At 39.1% G+C, this 19,293-nt stretch overlaps 2 pseudogenes; both read right to left on the minus strand.

The window, feature by feature from the left end:
* Positions 1 to 4,035: 4,035 nt before the first annotated feature.
* Positions 4,036 to 8,653, minus strand: LOC114303429 (G-type lectin S-receptor-like serine/threonine-protein kinase At4g27290; annotated as a pseudogene).
* A 169-nt stretch (positions 8,654 to 8,822) lies between these two features.
* Positions 8,823 to 9,371, minus strand: LOC145796325 (G-type lectin S-receptor-like serine/threonine-protein kinase At4g27290 pseudogene; annotated as a pseudogene).
* Between the last annotated feature and the right edge of the window lie 9,922 nt (positions 9,372 to 19,293).

Consider the following 19,293-nt stretch of genomic DNA (forward strand, 5'->3'; position numbering starts at 1 on the left):
CTTTAATGCTTTGGATTGGAGTTTAGAAATGTCTTGGGCGTGTTTCGAACAGGTTGGTCGAGCTTTAGTCTCATTTCTTGTTGCCTATTTTTTTGGTGGTCCGCTCAAGCGGATCACTTCACGCTCGAGCGGAGTTTGCACACCTTTAGTAGTTTGTCCGTCTGCAAAAGTTCTGCAGATGTGTTTTTCACGCTCGAGCGGATTTCCTTACGCTCGAGCGGGTCGCGCTCGAACGGGTATCCTTGCGCTCGAGCGGGTGTTCTTTGTCTGTAAAAGTACTGGAAGAGTGTAATCTACGCTCGAGCGGGCTTCCCTTTGCGCTCGAGCGGGTGTGTTTTGTAGTTGTGTCTTAACACTCGAGCAGGTATTCTTGCGCTTGAGCGGGTTCAGTTTTTGTGCTTGACGCTCGAGCGTCATATTCTCCGCTACTAGTCGTATATCAGATGGCAGCTGGGTGATTTTAAATCACTTTTCACACTTTCTTTCTCTCTCTTACTTTTCAAAACCTCCTTTGGAGTGCATCTCACTCTAAAACTCCAACTTCTCTCTAGGGTTTGATCTAGTAGAAGTGAGCTTCTATCCTTGGGCCTTTGTAAAAAGTGTGGAGTTTGTTGAGGGCTACATTTTGATCCGAAAATATTGGGGTTTGGAGCATTTCGAATTTCTTCATCTTCCTCCTTTGAGCTCCGACTTTGAGGTAGGGATAACTACTCATTTTTATGAGCTTTAACCTAAATATTGAGTTTTTTTTGTATAAATGGTTTGATTTGGGAAGTTAGGGTTTGAGATGTGTTATATTGGAAAGAGAGGTTTTGTTCTTTTGATTCAAACATATGTGTTTTGGGTCTAAGAAGGAGGTTATTGATGTTGTTGATAATATTTGGACCTTTGGGTCAATGTTGAGGAAATTGGGAAAAATGCCATGTTTGGGTATATTTGGGTCATTAGTGTAATTAATGACATTGATTTTGGAAATATGAAATTGAGTGGGAATAATGAAATTGGCTCATTATGAGGTAGAATGGTGGAGTTGGATTTATTAATCGCTCACTTATGAAATTGTTGTCAAATTACCTGTTGATGCATTTATTATCTGTTTAGAAATAAATTACTTTGGGCTATCGGTGGAGGATAGTCTTGATTGTTGTAGACAATGCATGATGATTAGGCGAATTAAAACTAATCAATGGAATATGTCAGTTAATATGATGGTTGGAATAATACATTAAATTTATGTATTGATTGATTATGTATATGATATGTGTTTATATACATTGTGTTGTGTGGGAGGAGATAGGGGATGTTCTCCATGGTTTGGGAGGAGATAGGGGATGGACTCCTAAATCGGATATTATTTGGGAGGAGATAGGGGATGGACTCCATTGATATAGCAAATATGTGTATCTATTGAAATGTTGATACAGCGAATATGTGTATCTATTGTGAAGTATGGAAATGTTTAAACGTGCTATTGATACAGCAAATATGTGTATCTATTGTGAATTATGGAAGTATTGTTGATGTGAGCTGTGGTCTCATGGGAATTGTTTGGCCAGGTTCTGAGCCATGTCTATGAATTGAAAATCGATTAAGTAAAGGAAAAAGGAATGAAACATGGACATATTTGTCATGTAATTGAACTGGGTTATGAATTAATTTATGTGGGTTAAACATTTATCAAATGCTAATGTTTTAGTTTTTGCTCATATTATGTTTAGCATATCTCTACTGGGCGTTGGCTCACCCTATATGGGACATTATTTTTAGGTACAGGTGTTATGCCACCTCCAAGGACGTAGCATGGAAGGCTTGAGGCTGTTAGACTCTTTTTGTTGTTTTTGTTGTATTGCATGTATATCAAGCCAAGGGCTTATTTTGTGTAGAGCTGGTACTCTCCTTTTTGTAACCAAGTGTTGACTTGGAAAGTCGTAAGCCTTTAGGGCATTTACTTTTGTTGTCAATATGTAATACCTTTTGTAAGAATACTCTGATGACTGTAATATGAAATCTCTGTTCTTTATCGTGATTGTATGATATTATGCGTTTATTTTGAGGACGTTACAAAAACTCGCAACCAAAACAACAATTAATTAATAGAATTAAAATACAAAATTATTTCACCATGCACTAATTCTCTCTTAGGATCCATCCACCTTATAATACAACATAATCATAAGCAAACTCAAAAATAAGACCATTATATAGAAAAAATCGAAACTGTTCTACTAAATTTTCTCCTAAAACAAACCTGTTTGGAGATTATACCATCGGAAATGTCTCGACTAGCCGAATCTCTTAACATTCTCAAAATCCAGCACTTTGTTTTTTTCAAAAATTTAATTAATCAAATTAAATCGAAATTGTTACCAAACTTTCAAAACAACAAATGGAATAAACCCGAAATAAAACTGAACTGTAAAGTGAATAATTAAATTCACTAAAATTCTGAAGGTCCAATATTATTCCTTATTCCACGCAAAGGTAATCCTGTTCAAATAAAAAATTAGTAGTCCAATTTACTAATTCCAATTTATTTTATTTGTTCGTATTATATATTGTCATTTCTCGCTCAAATAAGCTTGTAAAGAAAGTCAGCTACTAAAGAAAACAATCAAACAAATCAAATAAAATAGTAAGAATCTTACATAATAAAATTTTTATTTTTATAAACTCCTACCAACTTAAACACTAACAATCAAGTAACTCATGAAATAACAACTAACTAACATAAAATAAATTGCATGATAAATTATTAGAAATAAACAATTCAAAACAATCCAATAACTCTAGGCAATTAAATTAAATTTTAATTCCAAGAGTCACTAGAATAAAATTATAATAAAACTAAATTGTTTTTTTCAAAACTATTTATAAAAATTTTGTTTTAAGATTGTTGGTATTTTTGCATAATAATACATGAAAAATATATAAAATAAATTAAATAGAAATGACAAAACAATTTTTTATTAAAAGAATGAAATACGGAATAAACGACACAACTAAACATACAGAAATGAAATGGATTACATTACTAATAAAACAAATTATTAAAAGATTAGAACTTATCAAATTTAAGAACAAATGATAAGAAAAGAAGCAAACTGAAACCTGCACTAGGCAGTTTCCTTAAAACAAATTCACCGCCTCCCGATGGATGCTGGAGGTACGCCAGTGTCTGTCTCCCAGGATACGACAGTTGAACCAGCTAATATAGAATCACCTTTTGAATAGCTTCGGCGAACTTGACAATGAATGCACTCTCTCTAACAAGAACCAAAGAAGATGCTAACAAAAGAAGATAGGAAAAATGTTCTTTGGTGTAAAAAACCATCTCCAACTTTTTATCTCAAAGCACCATCTCATTTTCCATCACAAAACCTCTCTAAAAACAACCTACTAAGTTGGAGGAGAAAGGCCTCTATTTATACTAGTAGGGGAGAGCCTTAGCCATGAAGGCTAACACCAATGGCATCATCAAATGTCATCAACTCTAGCAATTAGGGCTAGAGTTACGAAGGTTCAAACTCCAAAACCATTATATAAATTATAATGTGTATATAATGCATAAGTTTTGAGAATTAAACTAGATGGGTTGCAAAATGGACACCGGTGTTGGGTCACAACTCGATCCAAACCCAATCTCAAACACATGCACAAACTAAGCCCAACACAGCTCAGCCCAGCCCAAAGCTCAAGACTAGGTCCAAGTCCAAGTCTAAGACCAAACCCAACACATGCACAAGTACAAGTCTAGGTCCAGTCAAAACCAAGACTAAGTCTAAATCTAAACCTAACTTTATTGATGCCCACTTTATGAGGCAATACTCATTCACAACTCAATGGTTTCGACTCATTATTTTTGTATTGCAATCTTCCCATTTAAGAGAACACAAAACCACTTAGACCCACCTCAACCGGCGGTTGGATCCCACTTTAATTTTGAATTAAAGTTGTCGAAAAACCATTATTTTCCAACACTTCCTTGCTTGACGAAGAACTAGTCTGAAGAACATTTCTTGCAGTGAAGAAGCCTGGCTATTTGGCTTGAGGTAATGCAACCTCACTGCCCAGCATCAGAACTACAGATGACATACTTGGCCTATCCTCTGGACTTTCTTATACATATAAAAGACCTACTCGGATTGATTGCAATATTTCAATTTGGTAGCATAAGTCCCATAGAGCCTTATCAATCAATTCCAATGACTTGCCTTTTTCATAGAGTCTTCATGCCTGAATAATCCACTACAATATTAGTAGTAAGAGACACAAGATCCTCTATCTCCATATTTCTCTGTTCTCCTTTCTCAAGACACTCACAATTAGATTATGCCTCAAGATACTCGTACCTCAAGACTATCAAGGATCCAACGACTGAGTGTTTCGGAACAGAAGGCAGAGATAATTTAGGAATGAAGGATCTTTTATCCTTATTAGAACACGTGCATAGAAGATTATTTCTAATCAGTACACTTACATGGCCAAGTAGGTTGAGGCGGTGCCCTGGATGATAAAAACCTTTGTTTTTCTTCCCACTCACAATCTCTAACACCAAAAGGCTAAAGCTGAATACATCCGATTTTATTGAAAATAACCTATCTATTGCATATGCTGGAGACATGTACCCACTGTAACAAAGCACTGAATGAAAGATTGGATTTTGAAGCAACAATATAAGTGAATTAGACAAAACATATTATAGAGATTCTTACTATGTTCCAATAACTCTTTTTGTATTTGCTTCTGTCCCATTTCCTCTAAAACTTCTAGCTATTCTGAAATCTGATATTTTTGGGTTCATGTCAATATCTAGCAAAATATTGCTAGCTTTGAGATCTCTGTGAATAATTCTCAGCCTAGAATCTTGATGAAGATAAAGAAGCCCCCATGCAATTCCACTGATAATGTGGAAGTGCTTTGACCAATCCAGTAATGTGCTTTGGCTTTGATCTGTCCAAAATTTTTGTCTGATTTAGTCCACACTCTTGCTAATCCGATGAATGAATTTAACAGGATTCCTCAATGGAAAATCCCAAAATTTGGAAGACCAAGTTCATGCAAATGCACATGTAATAAAAACCACATCTAATTTCGTTCCCATTATCAAATAAAGCACAAGGTTTATATGAAACCAAAAATAAACAAAAAAAAAAGTATAGGAAAAAGGAAAGAAAGAACGACTGCTGGTTGTGGTCTTAGAGTGGAATAGTTGCAATATATATAATATTATAGTTTTGAAGAGAAACAAACCAAATAAAAAATAGTCCAGGCTTTTGTTGGGCATGAATTCATAGATTAACATCATTTGTTCTCCTTGAATGCAGCATCCTAGAAGCTTCATGAGATTTCGGTGTTGAAGTTTGGCAATATAGATAACTTCATTCTTGAACTCATCAAGTCCTTGGCCAGAATTCTTTGAGAGCCGTTTCACAGCTATTTCTTGTCCTCTTTCCAGTGTACCCTGAGAATTACCATTATAATTGATAGAATGTTCTTCTACTAGAATTAGCTTGAAAGCAAACAATTTTTTTTTTTTTTTTTTTTTGCCATTCTTATTAATTGTATCTGTACTTACTGTTTTTATGTTTCTCTAGCTAACATTGTTCCAATAGGTGTAGCCATGACTGGTGATTTATGTTACAACTACTTAAAAGACAAAATTACACAGATTTATGAAGTTTCATAGGGAGAAAGGATGCATCAAACTAATTGTCTTCCTTGAAAGCTGAAAGAAAAATATAAAATTCCTCTTCTCAAAAGCAAGCATATTTATAAAAATTTTACCTTCGGAATAGTGGGGTCTGTATTAAAAGATTTAGTAAGTTTAGGAATGCAATTTGTCTTTTTTTAAAAATTGGGAACCCAAACATCAAGATGAATGTAGTGTTGCAGCCTGCAGAACAACATTCTATGCACCTTTTTGTAGAAAAATTTATGTGTTTGTAGAAAAATTTATGTGTTTGTAGAATTACTAGTTATGAAAAATCAGTGATAAAAAAGTTGAATGGTTTTATGGCTTCTGGATAGACTCCACGAGATTGGGCATCAATCACATTCCTATAGACTACATAAGAGTGTCTTTACATTGTTACCTTGTAAATAGGTTCAAATCCACCCTCTCCAAGCTTATTGTTGATTGAAATATTATTTGTGGAATTAGCTATTATAGTTAAGTCGAACAATGGTAACTCTAGATCTTCGTTTTGGGTTTTGTCAGTGTAACCATGTCCAGATTTGTGCATTAGAATTCCTGCAAAGTGGGGACAAAATAGTTATCAATAAGTAGTTCCAAAAATGTAACATACCAGTACATAATTTAACACAGAATGACATGTATGGATATATACCTTCTTTGTTTAGCTGTAAATTCTTCATTTCCCTTTTTCGGAGATACACAATCAGGCTTATACCCAGCAGAAGAAGTCCAATTAACAATGCCAAGGTCATTGCCATTATCTCTCTTTTCTTGCTATGGACTGTTGACTCCTCAATCCATTTAACAAAAATGGTCAATTGGTCAGTCAGATAATGCAATCATGAAAGCACAAACTTAAAAGGGTTGCTTTAGATTTCAAACCCTTGACATGTATTGAAATTGTTATGGAAAAAGGGATGAATAAAGCTAAACAAAACAAGCACACAAGCGTGCAAGAATGTACAAGCTTACACAGGGGCAGATCCAGAATTGCGACTTGGGGCAGAACCAGAAGAAACTATTTTCACCAATCAGGGCAACTCAAGATAATTTGAGGTCTAAAAGGACAATTTTAAATGAGGTCTATACAATTTTCAATATTGTTTTCTTTATTTTTATTTAAAAGTTATTCTCTCTTTTTAAGATGCAAAAATAACTAATAATTAAAACTTATATTCAAATTTCATTAATATATTATTTTCACTTGATAATATGGCTAATTCACTTAATATTTCTTGTGACAGAAAATTTTAGGTAGAATTTTATCATTTTTAATTTTAAAATTGCTATTAGCGAATATTTCTATAATTTTATATAAGATAGACATGAAGTTATAAAAATAATATTAGTAAAATATCTCAACAATATAAGTTCAGTTTTTTGATGATGATAAGGTTTTGACAATTTATTTTGAGACTTAAAGTTGATCAAAAAGTTACATTATATGGACTCGGGTATGAGTATCGGGTGCGGGTGTGTATTCAAGGGTCAGACCTTCATAAATTTAAATCTTAGGATCTTGGGGTATGTATCCAAAATTGGGTATGGGTATGGGGACATGTCATATGCACGTATATATTGCATATTATATAATATTCTTGGATGAGATATTAGAAATTAAATAGGATTAAGAAAAAATATGAAATTTCTATATCTAATTCATGAGCCTAAAAATATTGTTTTACCAACAAATGTGAGTTTCTTCTTCTTCATGTATTGTCACAAATTAAAGGATATGAATGTCTAAATTGGGTACAAGCGTCAGACACATATCTCACACCGTTACCCATGTCATATTCAAAGGGCACGGGTATTGTGGGGGAAATAGAAGAGTCCGCATAAAAAAAGAGTGAGTTCTGTAATAAAAAGACAGTGTTGGTGCTGATAAAAGTGAAGATGGCGGTTGATTGGACTTTTTTATTGCTATTCTTGTATTGATAAATAACTCTGGTAGTCGTGTTTTTTTTTAAAAGTTAACTAGCTTATTTGATTTTTAGCCATTCTTTTTAAACCAGGGTCTTCAGTAAAATAAAAGACTAAGGTTGTATTTGGATCAAGAATTTCACAAAAGATTTGTGGAGAGAAAGTAAAAGGATAAGGAAAAATAAATGAAATATAAGCTAAATATTTTACTTTCCCTTTTCTTTTTCTTCCCCTCCACAAATCTGCTTCAAATTCTTAATCCAAACACAACTTTAAGTGGACGTCACGGGTCTATGTTTTTTTGAAAAAATATAAATATATTATTTTGTTTTATTTTTTAAATGGGGGGTGCCACGGCCCCCTCCCGTCCCTACACAATTCTGCTGCCAAGCCTACATCCATGGCGAAGAATGATGCAGTTTCACCTTGAGCATAGAGATCAAAGATCATCATAACTCTAGAACACTGAAATAACACAATATATATATATATATAAAAAATTCCAGAAGATAATAAACCGGGATCAAAATAGGCTCAAATACAAATAAGAGTTAGACCAAATTGAATTCCCACAACAAAAAATAAGGTTCAAGATGAAACCAAAATGAACTCTCTTTTTGCTAAATTGTAGTTAGATGTAGAAAAAGTAATATAGTGAGGAATTTTTTAAAGAAGAATTCTTACCTATGTAGAATCTATTCTTACCTATCTGTGTTTGGTATGAATTCTTACCTAACTCAGAGGAAGCCATCCTTATGTAAACGTCTTGCACATTTGCATTTAACTCTTTCATATCAATCAACTCATCAAACCGAAACAAGTAGCCATTTCCACCTCTTCTTATGTCTAAATTTGCATAAGCCATACAAGAGCAGTTTTTCAAGCATACCATCTCACATTTCCCAAGTGTCATGTTCCTACCAAACCAGGAGCTCCGTGTGTCCGGCACTTTATACCCTGAATACTTGATAAATCCATCTCCATTATGGCAATCCAACGGGGTCCTCCGAACACACCCATTAGACCAATCTCCATTTGGTTCTGGGCATAAATTTACTCAAACAACCACAGGCTGGTGAGTTTCCAATGTTGCGGTTACCATTCAGACCGCACAGTTTATAGCTATCACAGTTGTCGGCTGGTCCAGTCAAGTAACGGACCCATTCTTGTGTTGGATCAATCCATGTCTAGCTCGACAACACCATTATGACTCAGAATTATACACCTCCTCTGTGTAAACCACTTCATATTTGTAGATTGTATTAGGTTTAAGGTTTGGTCTCTCGCTGAATCTGATACCATTCCATGGTCCAACTCGGAACAGTTCAACAGAAAAAAACCCACCTTGAGCTGGATCACCGCTGCTCTTCCAGGAGGAGAGGTGGCACTCTAGGCCCGTTACAAAGTTCTTTCCAAGCCTCATGCCTGGTAAAAGAGTATCACATGGATAATCAAAACTTTGCCACAAAAAATGCCCAGACTTATCGTTGGCATCTTGCACAGCAAGATTTTCAGACTCCATCAGTTGTGCAACAAGGTCCCATGTAGATCCTGTCATATTGGGAGACCAAATGACGCTGCCAGTACCATTGACAAAGGCGAGAATTCCAGGGTTGATTATATTTAAGACGCTTGATGAATCGAGGAATGGGATTTCTCTATTGGCAACCCATACAACGGTCCTAACAGAAATATTCTTGTACCATATTCCTAAGTACTGATTCCAGGAACTGCCAGGCCTGAAAAAATCCATCTTAAAGCTTCCACCAGAAGACACTATGGTGTTGCTGCCTGTAATGAAGTGAGTTTTAGTTATGGTGTCTCCTGTATGGGAGACTATTAAGATGGAAAATAAAGAGGAAAAAAATAAACGTATTTTAAGGCTTTCCATTGACAGTCTCATCTTCAATTCATGGGCTACCTTTGTTTTTACATTATTTATTCATTTTATAAGAAATGTAATAAATAAATAAATAAATAAGAAACAGAAAAAAGGAAGACTCAAGACCTCTTGCAGTAAGTCTGCCAGATATTGATAACAAAATTCATAGACCATACAATTTTTTGTCTCCTTGTTTGCTTGTCTGTTGTTGATTGCATAAATCGCTTGATATCTTTTTTGATGGAGCACGAAGAAGCTGTTCTCACTGAAACTGAAGAAATTTCAAACACATATGCAGTCATCCCTGCAATGTCAACTTGAGAAATTGTCATTTTTTTTTCTACTGATCATTTTATTTATTTATTTTCATTAAATCTATAGGATAAGCATACAGATAACAAAGACTGATACCACAATCAGCATACATGTTCGAGCCATTCATCTGCCTTAAGCGGCTCTTTAGGATCACCCACAAATTCATCCGGATTAGACCGGAAGAACTCCCTCTTCAGAAAGGAAGGTCCTGCATCCGCAACAACAACCTGAGCTTGATTCTCAGCTCTGAGAATGCCTACTGACTCCCTGAATGCCCCTGCTATCTCTCGGGCTAGAGCGCCCATAGCCTGCTGACCTACTGGCTCGGCCACATTGGCCTGGCCAATTCCCTCCTGAACTACTGGAATCTCCTCTGGCACAGGCACCTCCTGCCTACCCGGCCTACCACGCCTACCGCGTCCTCGTCCTCGTCCTGACATCCTAATAAAGGAAACAAAGACATTAGCACATTTATAAATGTGCTGAAGCTAAACACTCACGTCCTAATGCATTGGACAACAATAATTCATTCCACGTAAGCACATAATCACATAAGCACCTACGAATTTCATTCCCGGATAATGATAGTCCCAATGCGTTACTATAGTTCCGGTTGGAAGCAGCAGTGATCAAGTGCCTTTCCAACAAGACTACTAGAAACTCAAGGGTCCAATCATCATCCCAAAAACTACATTCCATACCCACATAATCACATAAACATGTTATCACATAAACATATAACTTCACACTAAGTCTCTATCAAACGAGACGAACCCACTGTGATACTAATCACTTCCCACGTACCCAAAGTATTCAAACCCGGTACGCTCTGATACCAAGTTGTAACGCCCTCAGAAATAACCCATTATATATATCATTGACATGCATTATTTAAAAAGAACACTTTAATACTTCATTATAACATCCATCAGAGTCTTACTAAACAAAAGCATTACATGTAACATCAAAGTAAATGCCTGCCGGCTTACATCTTTCCAAGCCAATACTTGGACACAAAAGTATGAGTTCTAACCCAAACATAAATAAAGCCCTAGGCTTGAGTGTTTACATGTACCAACAATGAAAAACAAATAACTAAAAATAGTCTTCAAAGTCCAAGTCCTTCCAAGCTAAGTCCTTGGAGGTAGCTTATCACCTGAACCTGAAAATGATGTTCCCATAAAGGGTGAGCCACAGCCCAGTAGAAATATACTAAACCACCTATAAGCAATGAATAAAGCAATAGCATTCAACAGATGGTTAACCAGGATAATCAATTACTTCATTTTACAGCCTCATGACACTATTGTCTAAGATACGTTTTACTTTCCAACTTTATCAACATGGCTCAGAACCTGGCCAAACTTACAACAGTGAATTATATATATATCATATTCACATTCTTCCAATATCAACAAACAAATGAGACTCAAGCTCAAATCAAAACACTTCATACTTCCAGATTGATACACATTTTAGTGCTGTATCAATAAAAACACTTCTATATAAATAAGCACACATAAAAGTGATGCTAATGGAGTCCATCCCCTATCTCCTCCCAAACAAAATCCGGTTTAGAGGTCCATCCCCTATCTTCCCCTAAACCGTGGAGTACATCCCCTATCTCCTCCCACACAAAACAATGTATGCATCTGCAGCGCTCAATCAATACACGTATTTTCTGTATCAATGCAATAGCCAAAATTAATGACTTAACCAATGTAATTAGTTTCAGTTATTCCTAATCCACATGCAATGTCTACAACAATCACGACTATCCTCCACCGATAGCCCAAAACAGTTATTTCTAAACTGAAAATAACTATGTCAACAATTCAATAGACAAATGATTCAAATTATCCAACTACGCCATTTAATCAAGGAATTCCCCAATTCCATGAATTTAACCATCTTTTCCCAATTCCATGAATTAATTATACAAATTAATTTAATAATACAACTAGGGTTTTTCCCACAATTTACCAAAGTATCCCCAACATATCAAAATACCAAAACTTAAAACAAAACCTATAAAATGGAGTAGGAAATCCCTACCTCGAAGAAAACAACCCAAATGGTGAAGACAGAGATGAGTGCCCAAATACTAATGTGCTCCAAATCGTCAAATGTTCAGATTAGATGAAAGCCCTCGACTCCCTCTATATTTTTAATAAAGCAACTAGGGTAGAAACACCCTCTAAATAGATCAAATCTAAGAAAGAAGGTGAGTAGGGAGAGAGAGAAGTCGGACCTAGGGTTTGGAATCAAAAGAAGATGAAAAAGACTGATCAAAACCCGCTGCTGTGTATATAAACTGGACAGGCTCGCTCGAGCGACCAGACACAGAGAAGCTACGCTCGAGCCAAGGAGCCTTGCTCGAGCCAACAACCCAAAAGCTCGCTCGAGCGAAAGAAAACTCGATCGAGCGAAGAACTCAAACCCTCAGGTCTGTAACCAGACACACGCTCGAGCGAAGGAACTATCGCTCGAGCGAAGAACGAACTAACTCGCTCGAGCGAAGAAAAGCTCGCTCGAGCCAAGAATGCAAAGCTACAGGTCCAAACCAGACGCAAACTCTCGCTCGAGCTACCAAACCCCGGCTCGAGCGAAGAACCAAAAACAACATCTCGCTCGAGCGACAAACTCCTCGCTTGAGCGAAGATCCAAAATTCTGGACGGCAACACTTGGTTTCTAAACCCAACCAACCTGAAACAAACCTGCCCAACACATCCTATAATTCCAAATGAGAGAATAAAGGACAACAACAACAATTATACAATGACAGAATCTACGGAACCTAAGTCCGGATACAATAATCAAATGGGAAAAGACCGGGGTCGCTATAACCTCCCCCCCTTCAAAGAATTTCGTCCCCGAAATTAAGCATAATTTTTTTTTTTGAAAACAGGTTTTTCTCAATTCCCAAAGATATTATAAAACAATAATAAACAACTTGACCCAATACTGGTCACTTCATCTCTTTATCAAGAGGCCTCTCACAATATATATATAAAAACAACATATATCTCAACCTGCATCAATATTGTGCATTATTCCTTTCAATGTTAGCAATTCCCATATCATATTCAATCGCATGATATATACAACCCATTCAACAATGTAATCAACATATGCAATATTACACTAAACTTCTATAATGAAGCAAGTTTCAAGATACACCCATTTACGAAAACATACTCAATGTTTTACAACTTAAGACATATATAAAGCTCTTAAGTTCAACAATATAACAAAATCTAATTATAAGATTACAAATCAACAAACATGTCCGGATATTTCTGGCGGACTTCCAACTCTCGTTCCCAAGTGGTTTCCTCCATTCCGTGGTGTTTCCACAAAACTTTGACCAAAGGGATGGTTTTGCCTCGCAAAACTTGATCCCGCCTATCCAAGACCCAAACCGGTCTCTTCTCATACGAAACATCCTCATCAATCACTAAATCAGTCCAATCCAACACATGTGATGGATCCGGCTCATACTTCCGAAGCATACTCACATGAAACACGTCATGTACTCCGGACAACTGCGGTGGTAAAGCTAAACGATAAGCAGCCTGGCCAATCCTCTCAAGGATCTCAAACGGACCAATGAACCGAGGGGACAACTTCCCGCTCTTCCCAAATCTCATCAAACCCCGTCTAGGTGATATCTTCAGAAAGACATGATCACCCACCTCAAACACCAAAGATCTCCTCCTACGGTCGGCATAAGATTTCTGACGACTCTGTGCTGTAACAAGTCTCTTACGGATAAGCTCAACTTTCTCCGTTGTTTCCCTCACCAACTCTGGACCCAACAGAGGTGCATCACCCACCTCGGCCCAACAAACAGGAGATCTACACGGTCGGCCATACAAGGCCTCAAATGGTGCCATACCGATACTAGACTGGAAACTGTTGTTGTAGGCAAACTCCACCAACGGCAAGTGCCTCTCCCACGATCCACTAAAGTCTAGAACACAACCCCGAAGCATATCCTCAAGGATCTGAATAGTACGCTCGGACTGTCCGTCAGTCTGAGGATGATAAGCTGTGCTAAAGGTCAACTTTGTACCTAAGGCACTCTGCAAACTCTACCACAACCTGGCAGTAAAACGAGGATCTCTATCTGAAACGATCGTCACTGGAACCCCGTGTAACCTCACTATGTGCCGAATGTATAGGTCGGCAAGATGATCTACCGAATCTCTCACGCGCATCGGAATGAAGTGCGCCGACTTAGTCAACCGGTCTACAACCACCCAAATAGCATCACTACCCCGCTGAGTCCTCGGAAGACCCACAACGAAGTCCATAGTGACGTGTTACCACTTCCACTCGGCAATAGGCAAGGGTTGCAACAAACCCACTGGCCTCTGATGTTCGGCCTTTACTTGCAGGCAAGTAAGGCACTTAGATACGAAAGCTGCCACATCTCTCTTCATACCCCGCCACCAGAACTGGCGACCCAAATCCCGATACATCTTAGTGCCTCCCGGATGCACTGCAAGGCGTGAATGATGAAAATCTCGGAGTACCTCCTCTCGACAAGACTCTGGCACAAACAGACGGCCTCGGTATCTCACACTCAGGTCGGGATACACCGTCAAACCCTTCTCAACCTTCCCATCGGAAATCTTCTCACGGAGGGTTTCTACCTCAAGGTCACCCCTCTGAGCCTCTAACACTCGAGTCACGAGTGTAGGCTGTACAACAATAGAAAACAAGGCCGCAGCCTCTACGGATTCGCCCAGAAGTAAGTCAAACTCCCCAAGTGTACCCAACATCTCCCATTCTCGGATGGCTATACTAGCTATGACACCAACAGGTTTTCTGCTAAGGGCATCGGCCACCACATTGGCCTTTCCCGGATGATAATGCAACTCAAAGTCATAATCCTCTATAAATTCCATCCACCTCCTCTGCCTCAAGTTCAAATCTTTCTGTGTAAACAAATATTTCAGACTCTTATGATCCGAGAACACCTCGAACCTCTCACCATAAAGATAATGCCTCCAAATCTTCAAGGCAAATATCACAGCTGCTAACTCTAGATCATGCGTAGGGTAATTCTGCTCGTGAATTTTCAATTGACGTGAGCCATAGGCAACTACTTTCCCTTCTTGCATTAACACACAACCCAAACCCTCTCGTGCGGCATCACAATAGACTGCATAACCCAACCCTCTCTCTGGAATAATCAATACTGGAGCGGTGGTCAGTCTAACTTTTAACTCCTGGAACGATTTTTCACAAGTCTCACCCCATACAAATTTGACTCCCTTCCGAGTCAGTCTAGTCAACGGTGACGCTAACCTGGAGAAATCTTTCACAAACCGACGGTAATACCCAGCTAATCCCAGAAAACTGCAGATCTCAAACACGCTCTTAGGCTGTGCCCAATCCTGCACTGCCTCAACCTTGGATGCATCAACAGACACCCCTTCCCCAGATACCACGTGGCCTAAGAATTTGACTTCCCTCAGCCAGAACTCACACTTCCCAAACTTGGCATACAGCCTATGGGCTCTAAGTAACTCAAGCACCACTCTCAAGTGTTCCTCGTGCTCCTCCTCAGAAGGCAAATAGATAAGGATATCATCCACAAAAACGACTACAAACCGATCCAAGAATTTCCGGAAGACCCGGTTCATCAAATCCATAAAAACTGCCGGTGCATTGGTGAGCCCAAATGGCATCACCAGAAACTCATAGTGGCCATACCGTGTACGGAATGCCGTCTTCGGAATATCCTCCTCCCTGACCCTCAACTGGTGGTAACCCGATCTCAAGTCTATCTTAGAGAAACAACGGGAACCCTTCAACTGGTCAAACAGATCATCTATACGAGGCATAGGGTACTTATTCTTAACCGTAGCCCGATTCAATTTCCGGTAATCTATACAAAGTCTCAAAGCACCACCTTTCTTTTTAACAAAGAGGGCCGGTGCTCCCCACGGCGAAACACTAGGACGTATAAAGCCCTTATCTAGCAACTCCTGGAGCTGAATCTTCAACTCAACTAACTCGGCTGGGGCAAAACGATAAGGTGCCATAGAAATCGGCGCCGTGCCGGGCACTAGGTCAATAGAGAACTCAATCTCTCGATGCGGTGGCAAACCAACAAGATCCTCAGGAAAAACGTCCGAATACTCACAAACCACCCTTGGAAACACAATCTGAGTCTCATCATCCTCACTAATCGAAAGATTAGCAAGCAGACCACTAAGCTCACTTCGTCCTCGCGGAACATACCCCGGTGGCAACACATTACCCACCCGGTCCCCCAGAAAATGAAAATACTCTCCGCTCACGGTACCACAAGTGACCCTCTGGCGGTAGCAATCAATAACTGCCCGATATGACGATAACCAGTCCATACCCAAAATAACATCGAAACCTCTCATAGGCATAACTACAAAGGAAAATGGGATTCTATGGTAATCAACCTCTATATCACAACCCCTAACACCGTGTTTCAAAATCAATTCACCCCCAAGAGGTGACACTACACAAATAGGAGATGCTAACTGTGCTAACTCCAACTCCAAAACAAATGCAAATGCAGCAGACACAAAGGAATGAGATGCACCCGTATCAATCAAAACATTAGCAACCGAGTTGCAAAACAAGAAGGTACCTCTCACAACTGATGGTGCCGGTACAAGATCCTGCGCGGTAACAGCGTACACGCGCCCAGACGACCTCTGATCAACCTGCTCACCCCTAGGAGCATAAGATTGCTGCACTGACTGGGACGATGAAGCCCCCTGATTGGCCCTCGAGGCCTGACCTGACTGAGCTGGCTGCTGACCCTGAATCTGCCTCAAACCAGATGCACCAGGTGTGCCACCCAACTGTGGGCAATACCTCTTCATATGCCCTGGCTGACCACATTGATAACACGAGAGTGGCTGGCCTCTACCCTGACTCTGGCTCTGAGATCGAGCCGAAGATGATGCTGCTCTCTGCACTCCTCCCCTCTGAGGACAAACTGGAGACTTGTGGCCCAGCTGGCCACACTTGAAACAGGTAATGTCTCCCTGACTGCCTTTTCCCGAACTGGCACTCGGCACAGGAAAAGTCGATCTAGAAAAGCTACCCTGAGACTGCTGAGGATTAAAACCCTTCTGTCTCCTACCATCACTCTGACCATCCTGACTCCTTTTGGAGCCCTTCTGTCCTTCCTCCTCCTCCTGCATCATAATTTCCATGTGGGCTGCAGCATCAACCATACGCCCATAATCCCGAATCATAGTTCCCCCAACTCTCAACTTGAGGCCACGCCTCAACTTCTTCTCAAACTCAAAACAACGGCGTTCCTCAGACGCCACCAACTTAGGTGCAAACCTGGACAAACTAGTAAATGCAGCCTCAAACTCGGCCACTGAAGAACTCGACTGCTTAAGCTGACAAAACTGGTCTCTCAGCTTCTCCCTGACTGCTGGAGATAAGAACTTCTCCTGGAAAGCATTCACAAAAGCCTCCCATGTAGCTCCTATACGACCCTTAGTAAACTTCCACCACTGACCCGCATCCCCCTTCAACTGGAAAGATGCCAAGGTCACTTTCAACCCCTCGTCTTCGATGCCAAGCATCTCAAACGTCTTCGTTGTCTGTTCGAGCCATTCATCTGCCTTAAGCGGCTCTTTAGGATCACCCACAAATTCATCCGGATTAGACCGGAAGAACTCCCTCTTCAGAAAGGAAGGTCCTGCATCCGCAACAACAACCTGAGCTTGATTCTCAGCTCTGAGAATGCCTACTGACTCCCTGAATGCCCCTGCTATCTCTCGGGCTAGAGCGCCCATAGCCTGCTGACCTACTGGCTCGGCCACATTGGCCTGGCCAATTCCCTCCTGAACTACCGGAATCTCCTCTGGCACAGGCACCTCCTGCCTACCCGGCCTACCACGCCTACTGCGTCCTCGTCCTCGTCCTGACATCCTAATAAAGGAAACAAAGACATTAGCACATTTATAAATGTGTTGAAGCTAAACACTCACGTCCTAATGCATTGGACAACAATAATTCATTCCACGTAAGCACATAATCACATAAGCACCTACGAATTTCATTCCCGGATAATGATAGTCCCAATGCGTTACTATAGTTCCGGTTGGAAGCAGCAGTGATCAAGTGCCTTTCCAACAAGACTACTAGAAACTCAAGGGTCCAATCATCATCCCAGAAACTACATTCCATACCCACATAATCACATAAACATGTTATCACATAAACATATAACTTCACACTAAGTCTCTATCAAACGAGACGAACCCACTGTGATACTAATCACTTCCCACGTACCCAAAGTATTCAAACCCGGTACGCTCTGATACCAAGTTGTAACGCCCTCAGAAATAACCCATTATATATATCATTGACATGCATTATTTAAAAAGAACACTTTAATACTTCATTATAACATCCATCAGAGTCTTACTAAACAAAAGCATTACATGTAACATCAAAGTAAATGCCTGCCGGCTTACATCTTTCCAAGCCAATACTTGGACACAAAAGTATGAGTTCTAACCCAAACATAAATAAAGCCCTAGGCTTGAGTGTTTACATGTACCAACAATGAAAAACAAATAATTAAAAATAGTCTTCAAAGTCCAAGTCCTTCCAAGCTAAGTCCTTGGAGGTAGCTTATCACCTGAACCTGAAAATGATGTTCCCATAAAGGGTGAGCCACAGCCCAGTAGAAATATACTAAACCACCTATAAGCAATGAATAAAGCAATAGCATTCAACAGATGGTTAACCAGGATAATCAATTACTTCATTTTACAACCTCATGACACTATTGTCTAAGATACGTTTTACTTTCCAACTTTATCAACATGGCTCAGAACCTGGCCAAACTTACAACAGTGAATTATATATATATCATATTCACATTCTTCCAATATCAACAAACAAATGAGACTCAAGCTCAAATCAAAACACTTCATACTTCCAGATTGATACACATTTTAGTGCTGTATCAATAAAAACACTTCTATATAAATAAGCACACATAAAAGTGATGCTAATGGAGTCCATCCCCTATCTCCTCCCAAACAAAATCCGGTTTAGAGGTCCATCCCCTATCTTCCCCTAAACCGTGGAGTACATCCCCTATCTCCTCCCACACAAAACAATGTATGCATCTGCAGCGCTCAATCAATACACGTATTTTCTGTATCAATGCAATAGCCAAAATTAATGACTTAACCAATGTGATTAGTTTCAGTTATTCCTAATCCACATGCAATGTCTACAACAATCACGACTATCCTCCACCGATAGCCCAAAACAGTTATTTCTAAACTGAAAATAACTATGTCAACAATTCAATAGACAAATGATTCAAATTATCCAACTACGCCATTTAATCAATGAATTCCCCAATTCCATGAATTTAACCATCTTTTCCCAATTCCATGAATTAATTATACAAATTAATTTAATAATACAACTAGGGTTTTT

This window comes from Camellia sinensis, chromosome 7 (genome assembly GCF_055761805.1).
Source record: "Camellia sinensis isolate YWXY chromosome 7, ASM5576180v1, whole genome shotgun sequence".
Lineage (NCBI taxonomy): Eukaryota > Viridiplantae > Streptophyta > Magnoliopsida > Ericales > Theaceae > Camellia > Camellia sinensis.